Genomic DNA, 13,358 nt, shown 5'->3' with positions numbered 1-13,358 from the left:
ATCAGGTCAAGATCATTATGAAGGACCCATGTTAGAGGCAGGTATAAACAGGGCTTCTGTTTCCCCACCTGTTTCAGTAATGAGGCAGACAGATGGACCCAGTTCAGTGCTAGTGGTGAGGACTTTTTATTGGTGAAAGCATGGCGCCAAACTGTGTATAGTTTCAACAGCTATGTACTGGATAAAAGCGTCTGCTAAATGGCATATATTATTATTATTATTATTACATCTACTACGTACAGACAAAATAACAAACCAGACGATAACTGGACAGGTAACATAAATTACACAAAAACTGAAGATACATCTAATTAAGGTTGAGCTCAATAAACTAAAAAATATAGCAACTCTCTTGCACAATAAACATATCCAGAAAATAACCCAACATCACCATCAATATTTACGTTTCAACTAATAGAATAAGACCCTGCATTAAGCAGAAATATACCGGGTTACTATTTATCTCACACTTGGGTCTTGGCCACCTTGACACTACACAATTACCCAGGATAAATCACACTTCAGACCGCAGGCCTGGTTTGACACCCCAGCCTGGTCTCATAGACTAGACGTATCATAGTAAATGTAAATCTGGGAAACTCAAATTAGTATGATATGTTACGTTTGGTATGGTTACATGAGACAGAAGGTTACTTAAGGTAAAAAGGAAAGTAGGGTGGTTGGTTGGGGTGGATGGGTCGGCATGTAATGTGAACGTCTAGCAACCCAGAGGTTGTGTGTTTGAATCTCATCATGGAGAACTTTAGCATTTTAGCTAATTTGCAACTAGTACCTACTTTTTTAGCAACAATTTAGCATGCTAGTTAACCCTTCCCCTAACCTTAACCTCTAATCCTAACCCCGAGCCTAGGCAACGTTTGCCACCAAACCTAGCTAACGTTATCCACAACAAATTTGAATTCAGAACTTATACACTTTGAAAATTCGTAACACTGTATGAATTTCAATTCCTAACACATCATACAAATTGTAATTCGTAAACATGATGGACATCCATAAATGAATACATACTATTAGGAAATGAAACGCAACATATCATACTATCTGGAGTGTCCCGTGTTTTACGTTTACTATGTTACATCTACCCCTGAGTCCATGGTTGGACACCAGGAAGAAATAGTTCGGCTCTTCAATAAACGAGGATTAAACGGGTACATTTTTTAATTAAACAATTGTTTTTTTTTACATAGAGATAACATTACCAAATGGTAACACTGATAAGAAAGAGTAAGCTTGCGGAGCCTCATCAATGGTTTGGCGCTCCCAAACCTTTTGGAATGTCGGAGTCTTGATCAGCATGTGACTTGATCTGACACTTAGCCCAGTGGTGACCCGTCATTCAGGGCAGGTGGGGTCCACCTGTTTTGAGCCCCACATTTTAGCAACCAAAGAAAATGCCTGTTTTGCATGTTGTGCATGTTATTTTTGCATTAATACGTGTCACATATCAGTTTGCAAACGATGTAAAAATATATATCATTGAGTTAATAAAGCCGCATACAAACATGGTCTCTTTTTTCCCAAAATGCAGGTGTTTCAGCCTAGCTCAGTGCTGTCTGTGGTGGTGGCGCAAGCCAGCAGAAAATACAGAGTGTGGCGCTGTGATCAGTCATGGGGACACTACATCACTGCAAAGTCTAAGGGTAGAGCTTGGGTTTTTCCAAAAGAGTTACATTAGAAGTGCCCATCCAAGAAGGCTCAAGGTCATTGGACACAGATAAGATGACATCAAATCACATTAAAGCATTGCAAAGCAATCACTAGTCTAAGATTAGGGTCTATTTTCCTAGTTTAAAATGATAAACATTCAACATTGGTGATGTTGTCAATGAAGCATCATTTGTGCCGCGCTCAAAACAACTGTTAACTCTGAACTGCAAAATTGGCCTTTTGTGAGTTCAAGACAACTGGGAACTGGAGAAAAAAAAATCTCAGACTTGGAAAATACATTTTAAACTTTCATCCAATTCGGGATTTCAAAATCGGGAACTCTAGCCTCTTCGAGCTACGACCTGAAAATCACCGACGGCATCATAATCCGATCTTGTTTTTCCAGAGTTTCCATTTAAAAGCACCATAAATCCAGAGAATAAATCCAGAGAATGACTTTCATGACAAAATTTGCCCACGAATGACCGTTGTGCCACCTTCCTGTACAAGTGAGCACAGCACAACAAGGTGTGTCCAAAACTGGCTGGTATGCTGCTGCATAAATGATGTAATATGCCAGGGAGATGTGTACTGTAGCTAAGAAAGTAACACTACGTTTATGTTGTGTAGTGCACTGTTAGTAGCTCATGTGCCTCACCCTAATACTTTGGTACTTTTTCACCTCTTAATTTTGCCTACTGTTCTGACTAGGTGGGAAATGTGATCATCTAATATTGTAAGAGCTTTCATTGTCTGCTTATATGTGTCACTCTGTATAATGATAGCAGACAGGCGCAGGAATACATAATCGTTTCTTTTATTTAAGTATGCCAAGAAAACGATGGGCACGAAGCCCAAAACAAACACGTATATATACATACACATATATATATATAAATAGCACAGGGATGTAACCCAAACAAAAGAGTGAGGTGTCTAATAACAAGTGCACAAAAACACGTAGCATGAAAGCCAATACAACAGTGTACAAGTACTCACAAGACCAACGGACATGGGACAATAATTGACAAGGACAACGGGGAACAGAGGGCACATATATACACATACTAATCTGGGGGAGTGGCAACCAGGTGTGCGTAATGAGACAAGATAGTCCGGGGTTGGTGGTAATGAACCCAATTCAGTGACGCCTAGAAGGCCGGTGACGTAGACCTCTGGAGCTGGTGAACGGAATGAGCAGCAGTACAGGGGGAATCCGTGACAATATGCCCCCTTTATTTATCCTACGGTTCTGACTTGGTGTACAGGAAGAACACTGTAAGAATGGCCCATGTTCTGAATTCTGTCGCTGTTCCATTCTGAACAAATAGTTATATCGACCAAGTCCGTTTTAGCTCACTCATTAATGTCTTAATCGAAATTATAGATTGCCTCTTATGCGCTCGTCGTCCCCTTATGCCATAGTTTGTACATCTCAATTGTCAGTGGAAACCCCCTTTGTTAAAGGCTCCGCTGATAACCAGGTATAGCAGTGGTAAGGTGTTGGGACTCTGCTGTTGGGACAGCTTTATGTAGGCCCTAACAGTTTGTAACCACCATTTGTCACCGCTATAGTGCAATTCATGTACTGTTAAGTTTAGTGTTGTGAGTGGCTTTGCTGGCATGCATCCCACTTTTTTTTGTTTTGTCTGTCTGTCTGTCTGTCTGTGGAGAGAATGAAACAGGGATTAGATCATTTAAATGACAGGTCAGGATGTGTTTGGTATTGATTACATAACAAGGTAATCAGAGTGTCAGCCAGGCTTCAGCCCCGAACCATTCACACCAATTAACAATGTGTTTATGGCACTCTCTCATTTCACTGAGTGACGAGGTACCGCTCTCTCTCCATCTGTCTTCCATTATATCAAGCAGTTCAGAGAGAGAGAGAGAGAGAGAGATGTGTGTGCACGCTTTCTCCTCTAAGTAGTAAAGCTAGTAGCCAAGCTGGAACAACTGTTTCTGTAGCATGAGGCAGCTTGGCGTACACACCCTGGATAATAGGATAATAGTCTATCGCAGGGCCTTATAGCCCCAATCTATCTCCCTATCTCTGAGTGCCAAGCAGAGACGCAGAGGGGTCCCATTTGTTCAGTAGTTTGATTTGGTATGACTCAGCCAGGGATCCAACCTTCCAATCTCAGACACTTTAATCACAAGATCACCGAGTTGGATCTCCTATAAACATTTCTATAATTGTTTAGATGACAATTATAGAAAAGTGTCTGAAGATGACTGTGTGAAGATGAATGGCTGAAGAGGACTGTCTGAAGAGGACTGAATAAGAGTGTCTGAAGATGATTGGCTGAAGAGGACTCACTGAAGAGGCCTGCCTGAAGAGGCCTGTCTGAAGAGTGTCTGAAGATGATTGGCTGAAGAGGACTGAAGAGGAGTGTCTGAAGATGATTGACTGAAGAGGAGTGTCTGAAGAGGCCTGTCTGAAGAGGCCTGTCTGAAGATGAGTGTCTGAAGAGGCCTGTCTGGAGAGGCCTGTCTGAAGGAGTGTCTGAAGAGGAGTGTCTGAAGAGGCCTGTCTGGAGAAGAGTGTCTGAAGAGAAAACATTTGACACAAACACAAAAACAGTTCACATAGACAGACAGTGTTTACAGGGGCCCGAAATCTTCTCTCCCTCCAAATAAAATGCCCCAACAGAGTTAGTTACAGTGGGGAGAACAAGTATTTGATACACTGCTGATTTTGCAGGTTTTCCTACTTACAAAGCATGTAGAGGTCTGTAATTTGTATCATAGGTACACTTCAACTGTGAGAGACTGAATCTAAAACAAAAATCCAGAAAATCACATTGTATGATTTTTAAGTAATTAATTAGCATTTTATTGCATGGCATAAGTATTTGATACATCAGAAAAGCAGAACTTAATATTTGGTACAGAAACCTTTGTTTGCAATTACAGAGATCATACGTTTCCTGTAGTTCTTAACCAGGTTTGCACACACTGCAGCAGGGATTTTGGCCCACTCCTCCATACAGACCTCCAGATGGTCATTGGCAAACTTCAGACGGGCCTGGACATGCGCTGGCTTGAGCAGGGGGACCTTGTGTGCGCTCCAGGATTTTAATCCATGACGGCGTAATGTGTTACTAATGGTTTTCTTTGAGACTGTGGTCCCAGCTCTCTTCAGGCCATTGACCAGGTCCTGCCGTGTAGTTCTGGGCTGATCCCTCACCATCCTCATGATCATTGATGCCACACGAGGTGAGATCTTGCATGGAGCCCCAGACCTAGGGTGATTGACCGTCATCTTGAACTTCTTCCATTTTCTAATAATTGCGCCAACAGTTGTTGCCTTCTCACCAAGCTGCTTGTCTATTGTCCTGTAGCCCATCCCAGCCTTGTGCAGGTCTACAATTCTATCCCTGATGTCCTTACACAGCTCTCTGGTCTTGGCCATTGTGGAGAGGTCGGAGTCTGTTTGATTGAGTGTGAGGACAGGTGTCTTTTATACAGGTGACGAATTCAAACAGGTGCAGTTAATACAGGTAATGAGTGGAGAACAGGAGGGCTTCTTAAAGAAAAACTAAGAGGTCTGTGAGAGACGGAATTCTTACTGGTTGGTAGGTGATCAAATACTTATGTCATGCAATAAAATGCAAATTAATTACTTAAAAATAATACAATGTGATTTTCTGGATTTTTGTTTTAGATTCCGTCTCTCACAGTTGAAGTGTACCTATGATAAAAATTACAGACCTCTACATGCTTTGTAAGTAGGAAAACCTGCAAAATCGGCAGTGTGTCAAATACTTGTTCTCCCCACTGTATATATTTGTCTTTATATCCTCCCAGGAATCGTAGAGTGAGACACTGCATTCATAATATTTTCATGATCCACATTTACTGTACAGATGTGTAAGATGAAACGCTACATATGTCCTTCCACTCTCCAGCATACCTGTAGCACAAGACAACCTCTCGTCCACATACCAGAACCTCTAGTCCACATAACACAACCTCTAGTCCACACAACACAACCTCTAGTCCACACAACACAACCTCTCGTCCACAACCAGAACCTCTAGTCCACACAACACAACCTCTAGTCCACACAACACAACCTCTAGTCCACACAACATAAACTCTAGTCCACATAACACAACCTCTAGTCCACACAACATAACCTCTAGTCCACATAACACAACCTCTAGTCCACACAACACAACCTCTAGTCCACACAACACAACCTCTAGTCCACACAACATAACCTCTAGTCCACATATCACAACCTCTAGTCCACATACCACAACCTCTAGTCCACACAACACAACCTCTAGTCCACATACCAGAACCTCTAGTCCACATACCACAACCTCTAGTCTACACAACACAACCTCTAGTCTACACAACACAACCTCTAGTCCACATAACACAACCTCTAGTCCACATAGCACAACCTCTAGTCCACACAACACAACCTCTAGTCCACACAACACAACCTCTAGTCCACACAACACAACCTCTAGTCCACACAACACAACCTCTCGTCCACATACCAGAACCTCTAGTCCACATAACACAATCTCTAGTCCACACAACACAACCTCTAGTCCACACAACACAACCTCTAGTCCACACAACACAACCTCTAGTCCACATACCACAATCTCTAGTCCACACAACACAACCTCTAGTCCACACAACATAAACTCTAGTCCACATAACACAACCTCTAGTCAACATAACCTCTAGTCCACATAACACAACCTCTAGTCCACACAACACAACCTCTAGTCCACACAACACAACCTCTAGTCCACACAACATAACCTCTAGTCCACATATCACAACCTCTAGTCCACATACCACAACCTCTAGTCCACACAACACAACCTCTAGTCCACATACCAGAACCTCTAGTCCACATAACACAACCTCAAGTCACAACACAACCTCTACACAACATAACCTCTAGTCCACATAACACAACCTCTAGTCCACCACAACCTCTAGTCCACACAACACAAGCTCTAGTTCACAACACAACTAGTCCACACACACAACCTCTAGTCCACACAACACAACCTCTAGTCCACATACCAGAACCTCTAGTCCACATAACACAATCTCTAGTCCACACAACACAACCTCTAGTCCACACAACATAACCTCTAGTCTACACAACACAACCTCTAGTCTACACAACACAACCTCTCGTCCACACAACACATAGTCCCACACCCTCTAGTCCACTCCACAACCTCTAGTCCACACAACACAACCTCTAGTCCACACAACACAACCTATAGTCCACATACCACAACCTCTAGTCCACATACCACAACTTCTAGTCCACACAACACAACCTCTAGTCCACATACCACAACCTCTAGTCCACATACCACAACTTTTAGTCCACACAACACAACCTCTAGTCCAAATACCACAACCTCTATTCCACACAACACAACCTCTAGTCAACACAACCTCTAGTCCACACAACACAACCTCTAGTCAACACAACCTCTAGTCCACACAACACAACCTCTAGTCCACACACCACAACCTCTAGTCCACATACCACAACCTCTAGTCCACACAACCTCTAGTCCACACAACACAACCTCTAGTCAACACAACCTCTAGTCCACACAACACAACCTCTAGTCCACATACCACAACCTCTAATCCACATCAATGCCACCTTATAGGCTGTCAAGACACCACTTCCTGTCCCACATTATTGACCAACACCAGAAACTGACACCTGTTCAGAGAAGAATGAAGATTCGAGGTTGTACAGTATCCATCCATCTCAAGGGCTATTGATCTATTCAAAGCTGCCAGAGCATGGTGACCAGTACAGGCACAAGCGTGTGGTGACGCATACAGTGGTCTGTTTTATCTGACCTGCAGCTCAATAAGATCCAGCAGTCTGATACAATGTGTGTGTGTGTGTGTGTGTGTGTGTGTGTGTGTGTGTGTGTGTGTGTGTGTGTGTGTGTGTGTGTGTGTGTGTGTGTGTGTGTGTGTGTGTGTGTGTGTGTGTGTGTGTGTGTGTGTGTGTGTGTGTGTGTGTGTGTGTGTGTGTGTGTGTGTGTGTGTGTGTGTGTGTGTGTGTCTTCAGCTAACAGAACCGCAGAGGAACAATATGTCTCCACTTAGGTTTTGGAATTTTATTAGGATCACCATTAGCTGTTGTGAAAGCAGGAGCTACTCTTCCTGGGGTCAACACAAAACACAAAACACAAAACACAAAACATAATACAGAACAAGAACATAACAAAAAAATATATTTTAAAAAAGGCACACGTAGCCTTCATATCAACTGGGGTGACCTTGTGTTTAATATTAATAACGGGTGGTTATTTTTTTTCAAATGTCTTTTTACTGTTGTTTTATTTCTTTACTTACACACACACACACACACACACACACACACACACACACACACACACACACACACACACACACACACACACACACACACACACACACACACACACACACACACACACACACACACACACACACACACACACACACAGTGAGATCAATATCTAATTTCACACCGCCACCACCTTCATCAGGTCTGCCAAGTGACAAAGTGTGTGACCTCCAACTCCAATCAGTATGTGTGTGTGTGTGTGTGTGTGTGTGTGTGTGTGTGTGTGTGTGTGTGTGTGTGTGTGTGTGTGTGTGTGTGTGTGTGTGTGTGTGTGTGTGTGTGTGTGTGTGTGTGTGTGTGTGTGTGTGTGTGTGTGTGTGTGTGTTACTCCCTCTGTGCTGGACTTGCATCTCAATAACAATGTGTCTCTGCCAGAGAGTCTGTACTCTGCAACAACAACCATCCTCATCCACTCCCAGATACCCCCTCTATACTCCTCCTCTAAAGCTTCCTTTAAACTAACACCACACACACTCCTCATATGATGAGGTCGCATACCGGTAGAAATCCCCCCCACCACCACCACCACACACACACAACACCTCAGTTAAAGTGCCACATCTTCTCTCTGTTTTGCATGTCTCTTTCTGGAGTCACACAGGTACTCTTTCTGTTTGTGTGTGTGCGTGCTTGTGTGTGTGTGTGTGTGCGTGCGTGCTTGTACGTGTGTGTGCGCGTGTGTGTGCGTGCGTATGCGTGCGTGTGCGTGCGTGTGGCTTTCACCTTGAAAAGTGTGATCTATCCTTCATGCTTCACTGCTCACAAAACCTGCCTGATACACATTGAAGATAATGTGGTTTGATTCCAATATTAAATGTAACTGTTTTTAAATCCGCCCTGGAATCTCCCAGTCACTGGGCTGTTCAGTCCAATAGAAAGCTGCCATCTGCCAATACGTGAAAATAATGTTTTGCTAAGAGATGGCAACACAGGATGTCTCTGTACGAACGCACGCATGCGCACACGTACACGTACACACACACACACACACAAAGCCCCGTAGATACTTAATACCATGTGCTGTCAATCACTCAGTCCACCAGGAGAGAATATGACAGATAGTGTAGAGAACTCCCATTGGACAACTAGACTGATCCGGCCCATTGACCCTGTCACTCACGTCTCTCAATATAGGCTGTGTATAACACACACACACACATGCACACACACACGCACACACACACACACACACACACACACACACACACACACACACACACACACACACACACACACACACACACACACACACACACACACACACACACACACACACACACACACACACACACACACACACACACACACACACGCACACAGGTGCTGTAACGCATGCTTAAGTCCAGGTACAAATAGAAAAACACTGTCAGACACACTGTTCTCTCTCTCTGTTCTCTTTCTCTCTCTGTTCTCTCTCTCTCTCTGTTCTCTCTCTCTCTCTCTCTCTGTTCTCTCTCTCTCTCACTCTGTTCTCTCTCTCTCTCTCACTCTGTTCTCTCTCTCTCACTCTCTGTTCTCTCGCTCTCTCTTCTCTCTCTCTCTCTCTCTCTCTCTCTCTCTCTCTCTCTCTCTCTCTCTCTCTCTCTCTCTCTCTCTCTCTCTCTCTCTCTCTCACTGTTTCTCTCTCTCACTGTTCTCCTCTCTCTCACTGTTCTCCCTCTCTCTCACTGTTCTCCTCTCTCTCACTGTTCTCCCTCTCTCTCACTGTTCTCTCTCTCTCTCTCTCTCTCACACACACTGTTCTCTCTCTCTCTCTGTTCTCTCTCCCTCTCTCACTGTTCTCTCTCACATACTGTGCTCTCTCTCTCTCACTGTTCTCTCTCTCTCTCTCTCTCACACACACTGTTCTCTCTCTCTCTCTCTCTCTCTGTTCTCTCTCCCTCTCTCACTGTTCTCTCTCTCACATACTGTTCTCTCTCACATACTGTGCTCTCTCTCTCTCACTGTTTCTCTCTCTCTCTCACATCACTGTTCTCTCTCTCTCACTGTTTCTCTCTCTCTCACTGTTCTGTTCTCTCTCGCACACACTGTTCTATCTCTCTCTCTCTCTCTCTCTCTCTCTGTTCTCTATCTCTCTCTCTCTCTCTCTCTCTCTCACTCTCTTCTCTCTCTCTCTCTCTCTCTCTCTCTCTCTCTCTCTCTCTCTCTCGCTGTTCTCTCTCTCTCACTGTTTCTCTCTCTCTCTCTTTCTCTCACTCTCTCTCTCACACACACTGTTCTCTCTCTCTCACACACTGTTCTCACTCTCTCACACGGTTCTCTCTCTCTCTTACTGTTCTCTCACACACACTGTTCTCCCTCTTTCTTACTGTTCTCTCTCTCTCTCTTACTGTTCTCTCTTATTGTTCTCTCTCTCTCTTACTGTTCTCTCACACACTGTTCTCTCTCACACACTGTTCTCTCTCACTCACACTGTTCACCCTCTCTCTCACTGTTCTCTCTCTCTTTCTAATGATCTCTCTCACTGTTCTCTCTCTCTCTCTAATGATCTCTCTCACTGTTCTCTCTCTCTTACTGTTCTCCCTCTCTCTTACTGTTCTCTCTCTCTCTTACTGTTCTCTCTCTCACTGTTCTCTCATTATTGTTCTCTCTCTCACACACTGTTCTCTCTCTCACTGTTCTCTCTCTCTCTCAATTATTTTAAGTCAATTCAATTCTCTTTATTGGCATGACGTAACAATGTACATGTTGCCAAAGCTTATTTTGGATATTTACAATATAAAAATATATAAAAATAAGAATCAAATTGTCAACGGGACAACAGTAACAACAATAACCAAGTGTCAAAATAATGTACTCTGTCTCTCTCTCTCACACTGTATTCTCTCCCTCACACTTTATTCTCTCCCTCACACTGTGTTCTCTCCCTCATACTGTATTCTCTCACACTGTTCTCTCTCCTCTGTATTCTCTCCCTCACACTTTATTCTCTCTCTCACACTGTATTCTCTCCCTCACACTTTATTCTCTCCCTCACACTTTATTCTCTCCCTCACACTTTATTCTCTCCCTCACACTGTATTCTCTCTCTCACACTGTATTCTCTCTCTCACACTGTATTCTCTCTCTCACACTGTATTCTCTCCCTCACACTTTATTCTCTCCCTCACACTGTGTTCTCTCCCTCACACTGTATTCTCTCCCTCACACTGTGTTCTCTCCCTCATACTGTATTCTCTCACACTGTTCTCTCTCCTCGGTATTCTCTCCCTCACACTTTATTCTCTCCCTCACACTGTATTCTCTCACACTGTTCTCTCTCTTCTGTATTCTCTATCTAGTGTATTCTCTCTCTCTCACACTGTTCTCTCTCTAACACTGTATTCTCTATCTCCGAGTGTATTCTCTCTCTCACACTGTATTCTCTATCTCCGAGTGTATTCTCTCTCTAACACTGTATTCTCTATCTCGAGTGTATTCTCTCTCTCACACTGTATTCTCTATCTCCAGTGTATTCTCTCGCACTGTTCTCTCTCCTCGGTATTCTCTCTCTAACACTGTATTCTCTATCTCCGAGTGTATTCTCTCTCTCACACTGTTCTCTCTCTTCTGTATTCTCTCTCTCACACTGAGATACAGCCTCCTACAGTAAAATACAGTCTACTACAGTGAGATACAGCCTCCTACAGTAAAATACAGTCTACTACAGTGATATACAACCCACTATAAAGAAGATTATCACTTGGATGTTGTAAAGAAATACTGGAGTGATGCAGGATTGTTAATACAGCCTGCAGCCTACTACAGTGAGATACAGTCTACTACAGTGAGATACAGTCTACTACAGTGAGATACAGTCTACTACAGTGAGATACAGTCTACTACAGTGAGATACAGTCTACTACAGTGAGATACAGTCTACTACAGTGAGATACAGTCTACTACAGTGAGATACAGTCTACTACAGTGAGATACAGCCTATAGTCTACTACAGTGAGATACAGTCTACTACAGTGAGATACAGTCTACTACAGTGAGATACAGTCTACTACAGTGAGATACAGTCTACTACAGTGAGATACAGTCTACTACAGTGAGATACAGCCTATAGTCTACTACAGTGAGATACAGTCTACTACAGTGAGATACAGTCTACTACAGTGAGATACAGTCTACTACAGTGAGATACAGTCTACTACAGTGAGATACAGTCTACTACAGTGAGATACAGTCTACTACAGTGAGATACAGCCTATAGTCTACTACAGTGAGATACAGTCTACTACAGTGAGATACAGTCTACTACAGTGAGATACAGTCTACTACAGTGAGATACAGTCTACTACAGTGAGATACAGTCTACTACAGTGAGATACAGTCTACTACAGTGAGATACAGCCTATAGTCTACTACAGTGAGATACAGTCTACTACAGTGAGATACAGTCTACTACAGTGAGATACAGTCTACTACAGTGAGATACAGTCTACTACAGTGAGATACAGTCTACTACAGTGAGATACAGCCTATAGTCTACTACAGTGAGATACAGTCTACTACAGTGAGATACAGTCTACTACAGTGAGATACAGTCTACTACAGTGAGATACAGTCTACTACAGTGAGATACAGTCTACTACAGTGAGATACAGTCTACTACAGTGAGATACAGCCTATAGTCTACTACAGTGAGATACAGTCTACTACAGTGAGATACAGTCTACTACAGTGAGATACAGTCTACTACAGTGAGATACAGTCTACTACAGTGAGATACAGTCTACTACAGTGAGATACAGTCTACTACAGTGAGATACAGTCTACTACAGTGAGATACAGTCTACTACAGTGAGATACAGCCTATAGTCTACTACAGTGAGATACAGTCTACTACAGTGAGATACAGTCTACTACAGTGAGATACAGTCTACTACAGTGAGATACAGTCTACTACAGTGAGATACAGCCTATAGTCTACTACAGTGAGATACAGTCTACTACAGTGAGATACAGTCTACTACAGTGAGATACAGTCTACTACAGTGAGATACAGTCTACTACAGTGAGATACAGCCTATAGTCTACTACAGTGAGATACAGTCTACTACAGTGAGATACAGCCTATAGTCTACTACAGTGAGATACAGTCTACTACAGTGAGATACAGTCTACTACAGTGAGATACAGTCTACTACAGTGAGATACAGTCTACTACAGTGAGATACAGTCTACTACAGTGAGATACAGTCTACTACAGTGAGATACAGTCTACTACAGTGAGATACAGCCTATAGTCTACTACAGTGAGATACAGCCTATAGTCTACTACAGTGAGATACAG

Source organism: Oncorhynchus gorbuscha, linkage group LG20, assembly GCF_021184085.1.
Source record: "Oncorhynchus gorbuscha isolate QuinsamMale2020 ecotype Even-year linkage group LG20, OgorEven_v1.0, whole genome shotgun sequence".
Taxonomy (NCBI): domain Eukaryota; kingdom Metazoa; phylum Chordata; class Actinopteri; order Salmoniformes; family Salmonidae; genus Oncorhynchus; species Oncorhynchus gorbuscha.
The sequence above is the reverse complement of the archived record's forward strand: the minus strand, read 5'-3'. Positions refer to the sequence as shown.